The sequence below is a fragment of the Rhinopithecus bieti genome, unplaced genomic scaffold, assembly GCF_001698545.2.
Source record: "Rhinopithecus bieti isolate Rb0 unplaced genomic scaffold, ASM169854v2 scaffold_30732, whole genome shotgun sequence".
Classification (NCBI taxonomy): domain Eukaryota; kingdom Metazoa; phylum Chordata; class Mammalia; order Primates; family Cercopithecidae; genus Rhinopithecus; species Rhinopithecus bieti.
Genome location: NW_016814045.1, coordinates 4255470 through 4262307, shown reverse-complemented (window position 1 = coordinate 4262307; position 6838 = coordinate 4255470).

Sequence of the window (6838 nt, the reverse complement as noted above, 5' to 3'; positions counted from 1 at the left end):
TTAACCTGATTTGGCTCAAACTGCAAATTTTGCATCTTGGGCTGCAGCTAAAATCCAAATTGAGTTCTTTTATTCTCATCTGTCTAGAGCCCATCCTGTACACACATGGTTCAGGAACCAGCCAGAGATTTGGGTAAAGATAAAAGATACAGTAAAGGCCTATGTGTATATCACAAAACAGGTAACTCATCATGTAGATTCCTTTTTAAAATTAACCCCACTTGAGAATTTGCCTGTTGTTTACTCTTCAGTGACTTTAGATGGTGGTGGTGTTTTGTTTTTGTTTTTCTCCACAGAGTTTATAGTTCATTATCAATTCAAAGGTAGGATCTGGTAAGAGCAATTTAGCCAGAAGTAGAGATGCATAGTGTTTTTAAACTTTATCCATGTCATTGCAAATATCAGAATACAGATACTCTAAATATTTGTTTACAAGCCACTGTTTTTGAACACCTACTCTTCTCCAAGCACTTTTCATGATAATTTGATCTTACCAGATATGGGAGGCCAGGATTATTACTCTCAAATTACAGATGAAGATCCTGAACTCAGTGGAGTTCTCATCGATCAAGGCCATACCCTCATGCTTGACTGAACTGGGTCTACCCGGTTCCAAGGTTCATGCTATTCCCACTACATCTTGCTAATCTAAATGGCAGGTTACTCTCTGAGATCTCCCTTCATACTTTACAGGAAATGGAGGGGTTGCAGAGGAGGCAAGAGTAACAGGACCACATGAGACATTTTCATTTAAAAACTAAAATAGTATCTAGTGCTTAATATTAGGTTGGCGCAGAAGCAATTGTGGTTTTTGCCATGACTTTCAATGGCAAAATCTTCTGTGCCAACCTAATAGCTGTTAATTCCCTTCCCCTTTCTGATTTCGTTATATAGTGGGGCCTGGGAGTTTCACATTTCTACTACACTTGTACATTGAAAAACTCTCTTCTGGAAATAGGTAATCCTAGCTAACGATTTAGGACATAAGAATTCTTGTTCTAGCTCTGCTGCTAACTTGCTGTGTGGCTCTGGGAAGTCCCTTTCCTTCTCTGGACTTGGGTTTTCTCCTTTGCACAGGGAGGGAATTGGAAACCCTTGATAGTGCCTGCCAGAAACTGTGTTCTGTAATTCCTGGAGACTCCGTTTTTTGGCCTCTGAGGGAAATCTAGAGTCAGGCAAACCTGCTGAGACAGCGGGACAGGTGGCCCTGCCACCCAGGTCTTGTCTTTTCAGTGCAAGCAGCCCAGTCAACAATGCCAATGCTGTGCTTTGCCTGCGCTTGTCAGAAAATGGTGAGGGGGGCTGCTGCAGACCTTTGGGATGGTTAGAGTCCTTAGGGTGGTTTGAGCTTTCAGCTTTGAGCAGGGCCAGGAAGACAAGGTCTTCTCTGTAGTTTCTTGCTGGGGACAACGTAAACCACTTCACTCAGGCTAACGGTAGAATCCCTGCAGGTGACAAGGGACCAGCCTTGCCTGAGGGGAGAGCCTAAGCAGCTTCATTCCCCTCTTACACCTGTCAGCAGCATCTCCCACAGGTGCTGGTCAACCTACTCCTTCCAGAATGCAAGTCTCTCAGCAGCCCTGATGGAGCAGACACCCAGAAGCCCTCACAGGAGGGACCAACTGCTCCAACAGAGGCCGATGGTGCTGTCTCCCGTGGGGAAGAGAACAGGGGGGATCTGCCTTTTCCAAGTAACACACATTACTGTTTCTAGTAAGTTTTTTTTTCTGGCTGCCCGTGATTTTTTATACAGGAGAGAACACTGTTTGTAAAGCACAGGATTGAATGGATCGCGGACGGGATCTTGAACACAAGATTACAACTCCAGAATAAAAACTGTTGGCTGAGCAGTATACAGTTGTGTATATGGTTATGTGATGTGTTTCCATTTCCTTACTACACTCCTGTGTAGTCCTTGTTGCTTGCAGGGAGACCAGCCTGGCCTTAACAATTTGCTTCTGCTAGTTCAGATGTGAAGTGATTAGCGTTTATCATATACTTAAAACCTCTTTACAGTGACTGATATAGGCAGTTATTTTCCTATGTACACAGAATGTATCAAGAAGATCAAAGAACTCTAACAAGAGGCCCCATTTCCAGTTAACAGGTCTGAGTCTATTTGTGTTTAGATTGTAAAACTTCAGGAAAATCTAATGTGCTTGTTTCCCTGAACAAGAAATGTGACTTCCTAGTAATATCCTATGATTGCTAAGTGACTATTAAGGCAGCCAAATATCATCTTTTACTTATGCTTTACTTTAAAATTCCAGAGAGAGGTGTGGTCAGATTTATCAACGTGATTTCCTCTCTAAGATTCTGTCTTCCAGGGGAGATTCCTTTCTCCTATGATTTTCTGCCTAGGGGAACTTCAAGATATCTATGGTACAAAAACCAAACATCTGTTTTAGCAAATAGCCAGATATCACAGTGAGGAGTATGTAAATCATCTTGATTATTTTACCATTCATCAAGGCAGAGATGGAAACCTTGTGAGTTGGGAACATTGTTTTATTTTTACCAGTATCCTTGCCTTTTAGAAGGTATCTGTTAGGAGTACTTAAAGTAAAATGGATTGCTTCTAAAATTGTGAGATGAACTTTAGGGCAGCTTTTCTACTTAATTAGCTTTTTTCATTTTGTATTTTCTGTTGAGAAAAGCTGAGTGGGACCTGAGCTATCCATTCATTGAAACATGCAGAATCCTTTTAGAATTTGCTTAGAATCCTTTTAGAACTTAACTAAGAACACTGTTTCTAGCCATTCCAAAAAGTAGAGCTAGATAATTTGTAAATTCAATGTCATGTTAATTATGATCAATTTCTTGTGTTCCTTTCTGTACTATGGGGATGTACCAAGCTCAACCACAGTTTATACCTCCAATAAAAGATTAACAATTTAAAAAAATTCGATGTACAAGTGATGGTAAAAACCTCATTATCTTCCCTACTCCACCCCAATGCACCACTTCCAATCTAATATTAAATCGTATTGATTATGTCTCAACAATATTTTTCTATTTGTTCCTTATTTTCTATTTCCATTATCATTATATTAGCTCAGGCTCTCTTGTTTCATTAATTAGGCATTTCTTTATTACACATTGAGTTATTAATTCAACAAACATTTATTATTCACCTAGTAGGTACTAGGTATTAGCAGGTGGAAATACCAGTAGTAGTCAAGGCGAAACCTTATGTTGGGTATAGCCTTCTCACTCAAGTCACTGAAAAGCCTTTAAATAGGTCCTTTATGTATTTTCTGTCTCTACTCCAATACATTAAAAACACTATTGCCAAATTAATTGTATTTAAAGCTTCATTATAGCTCGAGGTAGCCTAATAATGTGGTCATAGTCTTCTTTCTAAGGTTATCTCACATTATTTTCTTAATTTTCCTACATTCTAAATAAATGCATCTGCTAGGTATACATTACCATGATCTCCAGCCTTTCCTTCAGTGGTTATGTTGTTTTTCTTCTTCTTCTTCTTCTTCTTCTTCTTCTTCTTCTTCTTCTTCTTCTTCTTCTTCTTCTTCTTCTTCCTCTTCTTCTTCTTCTTGTTTGTTTAATTTTATTTCAGTAGGTTTTGGAGAACAGGTGTTTGGTTACATGGATAAGTTCTGCTGTGGTGATTTCTGAGATTTTGGTATACCCCTCACCTAGGCAGTATACACTTTAGGTAAGGTTCAATCGTTCTTGGGTGATCTGGATTTTCAGTTTCCCCAGTGAGGATGTGTGTTCGGAGGTGGACTTTCCCCCCTCACACTTCGGGCACTCACCGTTTTTCAGCTATCTCAGCTTTTGCAGCAGCAACCCCCTTCTTTCAAAGGTTCTATGTATTCTTTTCGTTTTCCTGGTATGCTCCCACAGTAGTTCTTGGAGCAAAAGTTCACGATGTGAGTCTCCACATGCTGTTCTGTCCATCCAAGTGGGAGCTGCAAGTCAGTCCTACCTCCCATGCCCAAGTTTTTCTCTCTGGGTCTGGTACTTTATCTCCAGCAACAGAGTTGCGCCAAATTCCGTCACTCAAGCATTGCTCTTGCTGAGCGGTTTCTATTGGTTGGTTTGTTTTAGCCATGGTCACGTCTCACCTGAGCTATCATTGACTTGCTATTATTTCTTTAAATCAGCTCTTTTTTCTAAAATAAATTTATTTATAAAGGAAACTTTATGTGATGACTTTAAAAAGTAAACCAGCCTCTCTTTCCATATAGAGAAGATAACTGTAAAAATAAATGCAAACTGATCTTCAATTATTGTTGGATACTATTTCCTGCAAAGGGCTTAGAGCCTTTGTGGAAAAGGGAGATTGGCAGGTATTGGGAGGTATTGGGAGGTGCTGACGACATGTGTGTATCAAGCTGGACTTTTCTCTTTGGATGAAAAGAGAAACGCCTGAACCCAGTTAGAAAGGAACAGCTTTCTCCTCTGCATCAGTGTTGTCTAACGCCTTATCCACAAGTCACCTCAAATCATCTGTGTATGCCAGTGCCGTGTGCCCCACGTGCCCAGAAACTCAGCCTTATCTCATTTTGTCTTCACAGCCGCTTGATGAACCTGTGGGGAGGGTCCGAATACCTCCATTTTAGACATGAGAAACCCAAGGCCTCTCGGGGATTTGCCCAACAGCATGGTAGTAGCCAGGGTTTGAATTGGGAAAGTCACTCTCCAAAATACATGATCTTTTCATTGTCTACTACGTCCTGTTTCCCCTAGAAGTCCAGTTTTTGGGACTTGCACATGGAAGAGCTGCATGCAAGAGCTTCCTCTCAGTTCTGTTCGCCTTAAGTTCATCCAATGTCTGTTTTCGTGCTAGCTAGCTAGTTAGTTCTTTCTCTCCTGCATAGCCACATGCTGTGAGCTGAATGGCATCCACTCTCCCAGCACCTTGGCTCATTCATTTGTTAAAGCTCTAATCCTGTGGCTATGTGACTATGTTTGGAGACAGGGCTTTTGGGAGCTAATGAAGGTTAAATGAGGTCACAAGGATGTCCTCCTAATCCCATAGCATTGATGGCCTTGTAAGAAGAACTCTCTCCCTCCCTCTCTCTCAGCCATGTAAGGACATAGCAAGAAGTCTGCCATCTGCATGCCAGGAAAAGATCCCTCACCAGAACCTGACCATGCTGGCATCCTGATCTTGGATTTGCAGCTTCCAGAGTTATAAGAATATACATTTCTGTTGTTAGGCAACCTGGTCTGTGGTATTTTATTATGGCAGTCCAAGCTTTCTAACACACCAAATTTGGGGAGTTTTTAAGTCTACATGAGCTCTGACATGCCCTCACCTGCACTCCATGACATTGGAGACAGCTCACATAACTACACCTGGTCCCCAAACCTGCTGCTTCACTAACAAAAGGCCTCAATTCTGTATCTGTCCTCTGGGGAATGGAGATATTCCCTGTCCTCATTTACCTCTCAGGGTTCTTTGGGGCATCAAAATATGACCACGGACGTAAAACAGATGGTCAAAGCTAAAGGAAGCCCAGCTTTCATTTTATTCTGCTCTTTCCTCTTCCAGTCAAGTAAACCAAAGTCCATAAGTGCCAGGACTGCATGAAATAGTGATAGGGTCAGCACTCAAACACAGAGCATCTGACTTCCAATCCAGTGCTCTCTCCAAGGCACCAAAAGAAAAGAAGAGCCACTGGAGAAACTGGTATGTGACCAGGCGTGATGGCTCACGCCTGTAATCCCAGCACTTTGGGAGGCCAAGCAGGCAGGTCGTGAGGTAAGGAGTTCGTGACCAGCCTGACCAATATGGTGAAACCCTGTCTCTACTAATGCTACAAAAATTGGCTGGGCATGGTGGCAGGTGCCTGTAATCCCAGCTACTTGGGAGGCTGAGGTAGGAGAATCGCTTGAACACAGGAGGCGGAGGTTGCAGTCAGCCGAGATTGTGCCACTGCACTCCAGTCTGGGTGACAGAGTGAGACTCCCGTCTCAAAAAAAAAAAAAAAAAAAAAAAGAGAAAGTGACATATGACTAGTTTGTTTGCGGTAGCTAAAGAAAGATCATCTATGTCCTAACTCACCCTTCCTACGTTAAGTAACGCATAGTATATATTCACATATCTAAGACATTTGACATCCTGTTTGGTATCTTTCTCCCTGCCCTCTCCCTGTGCAGGATATCATTGATATCCCTTCGGTTATTTCTGCTAAATGTCTTTCATTCCTTTTAAATAGCTGCAGAGTCTTTCATCAGAATTATTATAAACCATGTCATGGTTTATTTATTCCATTTTTCTGATGGTAGACATTCAAGTTATTCCTGCATTTCACTAATATAAGCTTTGCACTAATATAAATGTCTCTGTGAGGCACATCTTGTACATACATCTTGGCATACTCAGCCTCAAAATTAAACTCTTAGTAGAGAGATCCTCCAGTCAAAAGACACATACATTAGACATTTCCATGGTCATTATTGAAATTGCCCTTAAGATCGTTTTGCCTTGTTCTTCATCCAAGAATATATGAGACAAGGGCCCCTATTTCCTCCTATCCTTGACAGTTCTAGGCTTTGCTAATGTGTCAGTGGAAAGGATGTAATATCACTGTGGTCTTTTTTCTTTGATCATTTGTGAGACTAGGCTTCTTTTCATGTGTCTATTATCTATTTGCATTTCTTTGTTGGTGAAAATAGATTTGCCCATTTTCTGCTGGGAAAGTCTTTATCTTACTAATTTGCTAGAGATCTCCCTATAACACAGTTATTAAATTTTTGACATGTATACTGTAACACTTCTCTCCCTTTGTGTTTACTTTCCTACTCTGTTGATGGAGGCTTTGCCATACAGAAACAACTCACTTTTATGTAGTCGACTCTGCGTATT